The 11477-nt window shown below is 40.1% G+C and overlaps 1 long non-coding RNA gene across 1 annotated transcript; it reads right to left on the bottom strand.

The window, feature by feature from the left end:
- Positions 1 to 1001: 1001 nt before the first annotated feature.
- On the bottom strand, positions 1002 to 5567 carry LOC125938099 (uncharacterized). Its single transcript, XR_007462614.1, has 2 exons — positions 5378 to 5567; positions 1002 to 2490 (listed from the first exon to the last, which is right to left on the bottom strand). It is a non-coding gene; the product is annotated as an uncharacterized LOC125938099 (long non-coding RNA).
- Between the last annotated feature and the right edge of the window lie 5910 nt (positions 5568 to 11477).

Here is an 11477-nt window from a genome sequence, read left to right as displayed (position 1 = left end):
AGATGTGTCACAGACTCCCATCAAGAAGGGACCTGATGGCATGTCTTCCTGGGGAAGTTTGTGCCCAGGGACAGGAGTGTGGGTATATTCCATCCTAGTACTGATGGGCTCCACAGTGGCTGCCCCGTCCAGTGTTGCTCCAGACTTTGTCGAGTTTCAGTCTGTTATTTCTCTGCCCCATCCTGCTTCCTCTTTCATAGGTGTTGATGCCTAATCAACAACTTGCACCCCAAAGTCTGCATCAGCATGTCCCTGCAACATGGAGAAACTTGATGCAAACGAGATGTAGTCCCATCCTTAAAGGAGCTCTCCATGTGATAGAAACAGGATTCAGAGTAGAGTCAAAAACAAGAACTGTTCAAATGTGAGAAAGTCTGAATGAAATGCAGAATTGCTCAAATCAGAGGGGACTGAGAACAAATGACATGGTAGTAAGAACTGATTCTGTCTTAAGCTTGCTTTAGTCCAACATCTATCCGTCTCAGGGGCTCCTCACTGCCCCTCAGGTCTGAACACCGCTTTCTCCTGACCCAGAGTGGGCCAGGATGCCGCACTCCCAGGACAAGGGGCATTCACCACCCCCACAGGCTGTCAGCCAGCTCCCTGCCCTAGAACCTCATTCCAACTCAGACATGCCCTCAGAAGATTCCTCCTCTCCCTGGGAGAGTGCTGTCACTGAACTGCTTAATCACCTCACTTAGAGCTGCATCATTTAGCATCATCGTGGGGTTTTCCTTGACAGCACACAGTGGGGAGCTGCACACAGGGTTGACATGCACGCATGCCACTGGAGACATGGTGACAGTGTACAGACAAATTCTCACACACACACAGTGGGGAGTATGTGATGGAGATGGGATGTAAGGGTATGCATACCTTATTACAGCTCCCTAGTCCCTGCACATGTCCTCAAACTGCCTAGGCTCCCTCAGATCAAAGGGCACTGGGTTCACTAACTTACATTTTAAGGGAAGGGATAAAGCAGTTGAAAGAACAGGAGGTACGTATAAACTTATTCGTTATTTATTGGTTATTCTGTGTTTACATCTCCAGAGCTATTCTCTGTCTTGCTCTGTACACAGGAGGTGGATATATATGGATTGCAGCATCCATCCCCCTTGCTGTCATGGGTTGATTTCCCTTGGAGAAGACACGGAAATGGGATTTGGGATGCAAGATATTTACTTGGTATCAACACCTGTGAAAGGGAGGGGAGGAAGCAGGACAAAGCAGAGGGAAGCCAAGTTGAAACACAGGCCAACAGCTTTTGACCAGTTTGGCTGGGACTTCTGAAGCCTTGTCTATTTTAGTGTCCTCTGGGATGACCCAGATAGGCCTTTATAACCCACCTTGCTTAGCCACTGGCTGTGGGTTGCTTCCGGTCAGACATGATCTTGAATGTGTGGCTCTCTGCAGCTGGGCAGCAAGCAGGTCCTTGGAATATGTATTTGTCTTCCATACTTGTCTTCTGACTTTAATAGACTCAGCCAACAGAAGGCACCCACAGGAGTTCAGAAGGTGAGAGGAACACAAGGTTGGAGTGTTGATTCCTCATGCTTCCTGCCTTACAGGCCATTTTTAGCAGCAGCTGTGTTTCTTTACAAAAAACCATGACTCTTGTGTCATTTCTCCCATGTCTACAGCTTGTACTGGGTTCCAGTAACGACTACCCCCCCCCCCCCCGCCGCCGCCAACCTCATACCCCTCCAGGTCCAGGCAGTAGTAACAGCTCAATCTGTTGATGTTCCTTTGGTGCCTCACTATTCTTAGTTCCCTTAACTTTACTTCTGCCTCCTTAAGTAGTCCCCTTATTAACTACTCTTTAGTTAAATCCATGAAATGTACCCTATCTTTCCTGCTAGAATCTGATTGGACCAGTAATCAAGGAATTTTCTCCTCCATGCTGGTTTTCTTTGGTCCCAAATTCCTGTGTAGTACCTAAGATCTTCTGCAAATTAGATAGGAGTTTAGGAAAAACCTACTTTTAAAATCTATAGTGAGGTGTTTAATGCAGAGTAGCATGCAGTTTGTTTTGTTCTTTAATGTTGATAGGCTATAAGTTGCTATTTATTGAGGGAGAAATGTAATATATACTTTGGATCTTCCCCAGAAACTGACCCTGAGATGAATGGTTTATTAAGGAAAAATTCCAAGGAGGATAATGAGGGAGTCTGGAAAGCAGGAGAGAGAAAGGGAATAAATCAAAGCAGGTATATGGTTCAGGCAAAGTCCCACCGAGGGCAGGCTGCAGCCTGATCCTATAGGGGAACTCTGGGGCAAAAGCTAGGTCTAAGTTTTATGGGTGCAGAGATCTGAAAACCCAGCTCCTTTGCCTCAGGTAGGGACAGTCATTGGCTAAGGACTGCCCCCAGGGAGACAAACTCAGTTTCTTCTGGCTCTCTGCACCTGCAGATGAGGTGGTTCCAAGTTTGAGGGCAATCGTCCAAACAGGAGGTACAGATGCAGGCTATTGGAGGCAAAATCTCGAAGCTGGAGAGAGATGCACAGAAATGGTAAAAAGGAACTCAGGAGTACCACACTGAATAAACAATATATAGGCCAAAGTTTCTTTGTAAGAACTCTAGAACCCAGTTAAGAAGCTGAGCAACCAAGCTAAGAACAAAAAGCTATATTCCAAACAGTAGAAAACTGGATTTTGGGGGTGCCTGGATGGCTCAGTTAAACCTCTGACTTCAGCTCAGGTCATGATCTTGTGATCTGTGGGTTTGAGGCCTGCGTCGGGCCCTGTGTTGACAGCTCAGAGCCTGGAGCCTGCTTCAGTTTCTGTGTCTCCCTCTCTGTCTGCCCCTCCCCTACTTATGCTCTGTCTCTTTCTCAAAATATTAAAAAAAAATAAAACTGGCATTTTTGCTTGCCCTTGCTCCACCCCCTTTAGGAAATTGAGACAAAGCTGCCCCATTCTTGGTCCTTCCCCTGGGAGGGAAGGAAAAGACTTCAACTTGCTTACAATATTCTAGCTTGTCTGGGGGCTGCCTAAAGGATGGCTTTTTGTCTCAATTCAGAGCACTGATGGGAAGGGCAGCATAATTTGGCTATCTCGTTGCAGGTCCCTGAAAGCAGAGGGCAAGCACCACAATGTGAGAGCTGCAGCAGGGGGCTGAGGGCACAGGGACAGAAATACGATAGGACATCAAAGCCCCTGCTACGAAGCAGGTGTAAGATTTTAGGGAAGTTAAGACATTTAAAAGCAACCTGAACATAGGGAATTGGAATAAGCACATAGGGCCAGGAAAGATACATCACCAAAATGATTGGAGAGAACCAATCTTTACACCTTTATGCGGCCTTCTTAAAATTCTTCCCCTGCAGAGAAGTCTGCAAAGAGAGGCAACACTTTTCAAATTCCCAGTTTTCAACAAGAGATCATAATGCGTATAAAGAAACAGGGAAACAGAGCCCATTTAAAGGAATAATAAAGCCCTAGAAATTGACTCTAAAGAAATGCAGTCCTCTGACTCGAGGACTTAAGATGGTTGTTTTAAAGTATTCTCATGAGCTAAAGAAGAACACAGGCAACCAAACTTAATCCAGAAAATGATAGATGAGTAAAATGAGAATATCAACAGATATTCTGGAGCTGAAAATATAGTATCTGAAGTGAAAAATTCATTAAAGGGGTTCAACATCCCATTAAACAGGCAGAAAAAAAGTGAACTTGAAGGGATTTCAAATTATTCTTTTTGCTCTTCAAATTAAATAACGTGAACAGAATCTGAGGGACTTATGGAACAACATCAAATGGACCAATATATACATTATAGGAATCCCAGAAGAGAAAGGGACAGAGCTTTCTTGTAGTGATGGCTTAAAACTTCCCAAATTTGAGGAAAGAAATGGGTGTACAAATGCAAGATGCTCAAACTCCAAGTAGGATAAAAATCAGAAAGGGGCGCCTGGGTGGCACGGTCGGTTGGGTGTCCGACTTCGGCTCAGGTCATGATCTCGCGGTCCGTGAGTTCGAGCCCCGCGTCAGGCTCTGGGCTGATGGCTCAGAGCCTGGAGCCTGCTTCCGATTCTGTGTCTCCCTCACTCTCTCTGCCCCTCCCCCGTTCATGCCCTGTCTGTCTCAAAAATAAATGTTAAAAAAAATTAAAAAAAAAATCAGACTCTCCACTGAGACAATCAAACCGCCAAAAGTGGAAGACAAAGAATCTTAAAAGTGACTCCCCACATACAAGAGGTTCTTTATCATGGATTTCTCAGCAGAAAACTTATAGGCCAGAAGTCAATGGGTCAATGGGATGATTTATTCAAAGTGCTGAAAAAAAATTGAATACTTTATCCAGAAAGTCTGTCCTCAAAAATGAGGAATACATTTTCAGATAAAAACAACAACAACAAACTTGAGGGAGTTCATGACTGGCCTCTATAGAAATGCTAAAGAGAGTCCTTCAAATTGAAAGGATGCTAGGCAGGAACTCAAAGCCCTATGAAAATATAAAGTTCTCTGGTAAAGGTAAATATATGGACAAATATAAAAGCCTGTGCCATTTTAAATGTGGTTCATAACTCTTGTTTTATAAAATATAAGTGATGAAAGCATAAGAACTAAACCTATGTTAATTGGTATATAATCTAGAGGTCATTGTGATAGAAAATCAAGTATGGGAGATGGAACTGTAAAGTACTTTTTGTATTCCACTGAAGTTATCAGTTAAAATAGATGGTTATAGTTTAGGGTGTTTTATATAATCCTGATAGTAGCCTCAGAAGTATCTATATAAGTATACACAAAAAGAAATGAGAAGGGAATCAGAACGTCACTACAAAAAATAAAATCAAAGGCACACAAAGGCAGGAAGGAAATGGAAGTCAGAAAAACTAAGACATACAGAAAATAAAATCCATAATTTAAGTGTAGATCGATTAAACTACTTGGTTGAAAGATTAGAATGAATAAAAACACAGGATCTGACTATATGCTGTCTACAAGTGACTCACTTTATTTTACCGTCACTTATTCCTTAATGTTCTTCCCTTTTTATATAGGTTTGAGTTTGACCTATATTTTTCTTCTCTAAAGAACTTAAAGTCTTATGGTTTTCTATTTCAATTATACCTCAATAAAGCTAAAAAAAAAAAAAGAAACCTTAGGAACTTTATGTAGTCTTTTTAAAGTTAGAGAAATCTCTAATGATAGTGCTTCAATCTCCCAGGGCTATTCCTCTCACAGAGGTCTTTATAAGGGGCCTCTGGGAAAGACTCCCCTCTACCACCCTTGCTATTTCCACAGCTGAATGCTGAGCTGCTTCTGTAGACCAACGCTCCTAGCTGGCCTTGCCCAGGCCAGCCTCAGACTCAGTGGTAGGGCCTCTGGCAGAGGTCATTTCACTTGTCATCAGAGTGCCATCTTCACCTTCACTCAGCCCACGCAAGTCATATGGCTGGCCTTGCTTCTAGTACTCCAGGTTGGTCTCATCTGTGCCATCTATTTCCAGACTCCTTCAGGATCACTGAGGGCCATCCAGGTATATGAAGAGCTTATATATTCCTGAAAATTCTGGGATGACAGAAGGGCAATGGTGATTTTTCCCCATCCCAGCCAACTCCTTGGACTGGGGTTCTAAACTTTGACTGTTAAGTCAGTTGAGAAAACTTTGGGATCTAAAGAACTTTTAACATTTCTTACAAAAAGGTAGGACTACTGGCAATGAATTCCCTTAACTTGTCAGACTCTTTCTTCCGCACTTCTGAGAGATATTTGGAGGGTACATGATTCTAGGTTGATGATAGGTTCTCTCAACACTAAATATTTCATTCCATTTTCTTCTTGCTTAAATAGTTTAAGGAAAAGTCAGGTGTAATTTTTTGTTCCTCTGTAAAGGTTTTTCCCCCCCCTCCTTTGGCTTGAGGATTTATCTTTGATTTTTTATAGTTTGTAAATATGCCTAGGTGTAAGTTTTCTTTTGAGATTTTATTCTGCTTTGGGTTCAGAGGTTCTTGGATCTGTAGTTTGATGTCTGAAATTTAATTTGGGGGAAATTCTCAGTTATTGTTTTAAACATTTCTTCTGTTCCTTTTTCTTCTGATAGCCCCATTATACATATGTTGTAGTTCAACATTTCTTCTGTTCCTTTTTCTTCTAATAGCCCCATTATACATGTGTTGTAGTTTTGTCGTTGCCCAACAGTCCTTGGACTTTAAGTCTATGTTTGCTTTTTGGTTTAAAGATCATATTGATGTATTCTCTAGCTCAGATTCTTTCTTCAGCTGTATCTAGTCTATAAGTAATCCCAAAGGTATTTTTCACTTCTGTTATTTTTTTTATATCTCTAGAATTTTTTTTTCTTTTAACCTTTTTATTTTTGAGACAGGGAGACACAGAGCATGAACAGGGGAGGGTCAGAGAGAGGGAGACACAGAATCCGAAACAGGCTCCAGGCTCTGAGCGGTCAGCACAGAGCCCGTCACGGGGCTCAAACTCAACGGACCGCGAGATCATGACCTGAGCCGAAGTCGGCCGCTTAACCGACTGAGCCACCCAGGCGCCCCATCTCTAGCATTTCTTCGTTCTTCTAGCTCTGCTTACACTGTCTATTTGTCCTTGCATGCTACCTGATTTATTAGACCCTTAGCATATCAATCAGTTATTTTAGATACCCAGTCTGATATTCCCAGTTCAACATCCCTGCCATGTCTGGTTCTAATGCTTGCTCTGTTTCTTCAAACTGTTTTTCTTCCTTTCATACGTATTGTAATTTATTGAATTTTTAAAATATTTATTCTCAGAGGGAACATGCAGGGGAGGGGCAGAGAGAGAATCCCAAGCAGCTCCATGCTGTCAGCACAGAGCCCGATATGGGGCTCCATCTCACAAACTGAGATCATGATCTGAGCTGAAGTTGGATGCCCAACAAACTAAGCCACCCAGGCCTCCCCCACCTTTTTTTTTTTCCTTTGGAACAATTGAAGTATAGTTGACATATAACACATTAGTGTCAGGTGAACAAAACAAGGATTCAATATTTGTATATATTGTGAAATGATCACTGCAATTTTTTGATAGGAAGTACTGATGTACCAGGTAAAAAGCACAGTAAATAGGACTCTAGTAACATGGTAGTGAAATGTGGGGGAAGATGAGGGAATATTCTATAGTCCTATCATTAGGTCTAAGTCTTTTAGTGAACCTCTGGACAAGATTTCAAATGTTTCTCAGTTTTTCTCCACCCTTTGGTAGAACAGGTTGGAATGTGTGGAGTTGGAGATTTCCCTTCTCCAGGTCAGTTAGGTTCTGCTAGTACTCCAGAAGGCTAAGCTCCAGTTAACTAGTTTCCCCTGAGGGTAGGTCATGCTAGTAAATAGAGTTCTCTGGCATGTTTCAAAAGGATTCTTCTTCCCCCTCTTCATGCAGGAAACCTGAGGGAATTTGTCTCCAGTATTTACTGTGGAAACCTGGTTGAATTCAGGAGGTAAATTTCATGACCGTGTGCCCCTGTAGAGTTTAACTTTCAGAGTTGTTTGCACTAAGCCTTCAGAAATTTGTGAATTACAGTTCAGATTTTCCTATCCAGCACTGGTTCTTACAGGTTTTCTTGTATTGGCCCTGGTAAACCATGACAGCCTGTATTTTCCTGCTTTCTTTAATCTTGGGGCAATTTACCTTGTATCATCCCCCCTCTTGTAGATCTAAGAAAATGTCAATTTTTCCAATCTGTTCAACTTTTCTTATAAGGACAGAGCAGTGACTTCTAAACTCCTGACATGTAGAACCTGAGACTCCTTTTAGATCTAGTACATGCACGGGTTAAAAGTGAAGGGATGGAAAAAGCTATTCCATCCAAATAGGAACAAAAGAGCAGGGATACCTATAGTAATATCAGACAAGATAGTCTCACTGTTACAAGAAACCAACAACAGTGTATAGTGAATGATAGAAAGGTCAATTCACTAACAACGATAAACTTACGCAAACATCAGAAATCCTAAATATATGAAGTAAACATGGACAGAATTGAAGGGAGAAATAGCTCTAGACTTCAATACCTCACTTCAATAATGGATAGAATAAGACCACAGTAAGGAAATAGAGTACTTGAACATTATAGACCAATTGTACCTAACAGACATCTATGGGACACTATCCAAGAACACATTTTTCTCAAGCTCACATGGAACATAATCCATGATAGGCCATATGTTAGGCCACAAAACAAGACTTAATAAACTTGGAGATTGAAATGTTAAGATTTTCTAGTTTCATTCCCTTGTGATAACAGAAGGAAAACTTGAAAATCCAAAAACATGTGGAAGTTAGACAACACAATCTTAATAGATCAAAGAAATCACAAGGGAAGTTAGAAAATATCTGAAGACAAATATGTGCCCAGAAAATATCTGGAAAAGATATATGCCCAAACTAATGAGATGTAGTGAAAGGAGTGATAAGGGAATTCATAGCTGTAAATATATTTTAAAAAACATTTCAAAACAACGTCACAAGTTTAGCACAAGGAAGGAAATAATTTGTTTTCTTGCTCCTTAAGATTAAAGCAGAAATTGGGGTGCCTGAGTGGCTCAGTCAGCTGAGCATTCAATTCTTGATTTCAGCTCAGGCCATACATGATCTCATGGGTTTGTGGGTTTTAGCTCTGCACTGACAGCATGAAGTCTGCTTCGGATTCTCTCTCCCCTTCTCTCTACCCCTCCCCTGCTCTCTTGCTCTCAAAATAAAGATTAAAACAAATAAATGAAAAAGAAAATAGAAAAGTCAATGTAACCAAAAGTTGGTTCTTTGAAATAGTCAATCTAATTAAAGGTTTGTCAATTTTGATTAAGCAAAAAGATTCAGCTAAAGTCAGAAATGGTTTTTGATGAAGTCCCAATAGTTTATGTTTGCTTTTGTTTCCCTTGCCTTGGAAGACACACCTAGAAAAACGTTGCTATGGCTGATGTCAGAGAAATTAATGCTTGTGCTCTTTTCTAGGATTTTTATGGTTTCAGGTCTCACATTTAGGCCCTTAATCTATTTTGAGTGTGTGTGTGCGTGCGCGTGCGAGAGAGAGAGAGAGAGAGAGAGAGAGAGAGAGAGAGAGACAAAGAGAAGAAAGTGGTCCAGCCTTCCCAACACCATTTGTTGAAGAGACTTTTTCCCATTGAATATCATTTCCTATTTTGTCAAAGATTGACCATATAGTTGTGGGTTTATTTCTGGATTTTTGAGTCTGGTTTATTGATCTGTATTGGTTTTTGTGCCAGTATCATACTGTTTTGATTACTACAGTTTTATAATATAACTTGAAGTCCGGAATTGTGATGCCACCAGCTTTTCCTTTTCAAGGTTGCTTTGGCTATTCAGGGTCTTTTGTGATTCCATACAAATTTTAGGATTGTTCTAGCTCAGAAAAATACAGTTGGTATTTTGACAGAGATTGCATTAAATGTGTAGATTGCTTTGGGTTGTATAGACATTAACAATATTTTTTCCAATTCTTAAGCATGAAATCTCTTCATTTGTGTTGTCTTCAATTTTTTTCATCAGTATTTTATAGTTTTCAGGGTACACATCTTTCACCCCTCTGATTAGATTTATTCCTAGCTTATATTATTGCTTTGGGTGCAACTGTGATTATTTTTCTCTTTCATGCTTTGTTATTGTTTAGAAATACAACAGATTTATGTACCTTGATTTTGTATCCTGTAACTTTACTGAATTTGTTTCAGTTTTAGCAGTTTTTGGTGGAATCTTTCTGCATAGTGAAGGAAACCATCAACAAAACTAAAAGTCAATCTGTGGAATGGGAAAAGATATTTGCAAATAGCTTATGTGATAAAGGATTAGTATCCAAAATATGTGATGAACTTACAAAAACTCAACACCCCAAAAATGAATAATTCAGTTTAAAATGGGCAGAAAACATGAATAGACCTTTTTCCCAAGACAACATACAAATGGCCAACAGACACATGAAAAGATGCTCAACATCATTGATCATGGAAATACAAAACTACATTTACATCTGTCAGAATGATAAAAGTCAATACAGGAAACGTGTTGGTAAGCGTGTGGAGAAAGGAGAATCCTCTTGCACTGTTGGTGGGAATGAAAACTGGTACATCCACTCTGGAAAATAGTAGGGAGTTTTCTCAAAAAGTTACAAATAGAACTACCCTACAATCCAGCAATTGCACTGCTAGGTATTTACCTAAAGAATACAAATATGCTAATCCAAAGGGATACATGCATCCCCATGTCTATAACAGCATTAACAATAGCCAAGTTATGGAAACAGCTCAAGTATCCATCAACTGGCGAATGGATAAAGATGCAATATATATGTACAATGGAATATTATTCAGCAAGAATTAAATTTTTCCATTCACAATGACATGGATGGAACTAGAGAGTACTAAATGAAAGTCAGAAAGACAAATACCATGATTTCACTCATGTGGAATTCAAGAAACAAAACAGATGAGTAAAGGGACAAAAAGAGACAAACCAAGAAATAGATTCTTAGTTAAGAGAACTGATGGCTCCCAGAAGGGAGTGGGTAGGAGGACAGGTTAAATAGGTGAATGGGTGTTAAGGAGTACACCTGTTGTGATGAGCACTGTATGGAAGTAGTGAATTCCTATGTTGTACACCTGAAACTAATTTTAAACTGTTGACTGGAATTTAAGAACTTTAAAACTCAGAACTAGAAGAGGGGATATTATAATCTTTACACCTGTAAGATTGGTTGGAAAAATATGACGGTTGTATACTGAATATATTAGATAATCTAAATAAAATAGGTAAGCTACTAGAAACAACCACCAAAACTAAATCATGGAGAAATAGAAAATCTGATTAGACTTATGAATTATAAGGAGATGGAGTCAGTAATCAAAAACCTCCCAAAGAAAATCCCAGAACCAGATGTCTTCAGTGGTGAATTCTACCAAACATTTAAAGAAATATTGACACCAATACTCCTCACACTCTTCCAAAACAATTGAAGAGGAGAGATAATGCCCACACTCATTCTAGGGGGCCAGCATTACCTTGGTTTCAAAACCATATAAAGATACTGCAAAGAAACTACAGACCAATATGAATATTGATGTAAAAATCCTTAGAATATTAGCAAGCAATTCAACACCACATTAAAAGAATTTTATGCTATGATCAAGCAGGATTTATTCTTGGAGTTCGAGGATGGTTCAGCAGCTTAAAAATCATACTACATTAACAGGATGAAAGTGGAGAAATTACACAGTCATTGACTGATGCAAACAAGTTGACACTATTCAATACCCTCTCATGATAAAAACACACCAGAAATAAATGGGAACTGTCAACATAATGAAGGCTACATACTCCATTGTGGAAAAACTGAAAGCTTTTCCTTTAAAATTAGGAACAGGGGCACCTGGGTGGCTCAGTAGGTTAGCTCACAGTCTTGAGATCAAGCCCTGCATGCGACTCTGCACTGGGTGTGGAGCCTACTTAAGATTCTTTCTCTCCTGCTCTC

Source organism: Panthera uncia (genome assembly GCF_023721935.1).
Source record: "Panthera uncia isolate 11264 chromosome B2 unlocalized genomic scaffold, Puncia_PCG_1.0 HiC_scaffold_24, whole genome shotgun sequence".
NCBI lineage: Eukaryota > Metazoa > Chordata > Mammalia > Carnivora > Felidae > Panthera > Panthera uncia.
Note: the sequence above shows the minus strand (reverse complement) of the source record. Positions and strands in the feature narration are given on the sequence as shown.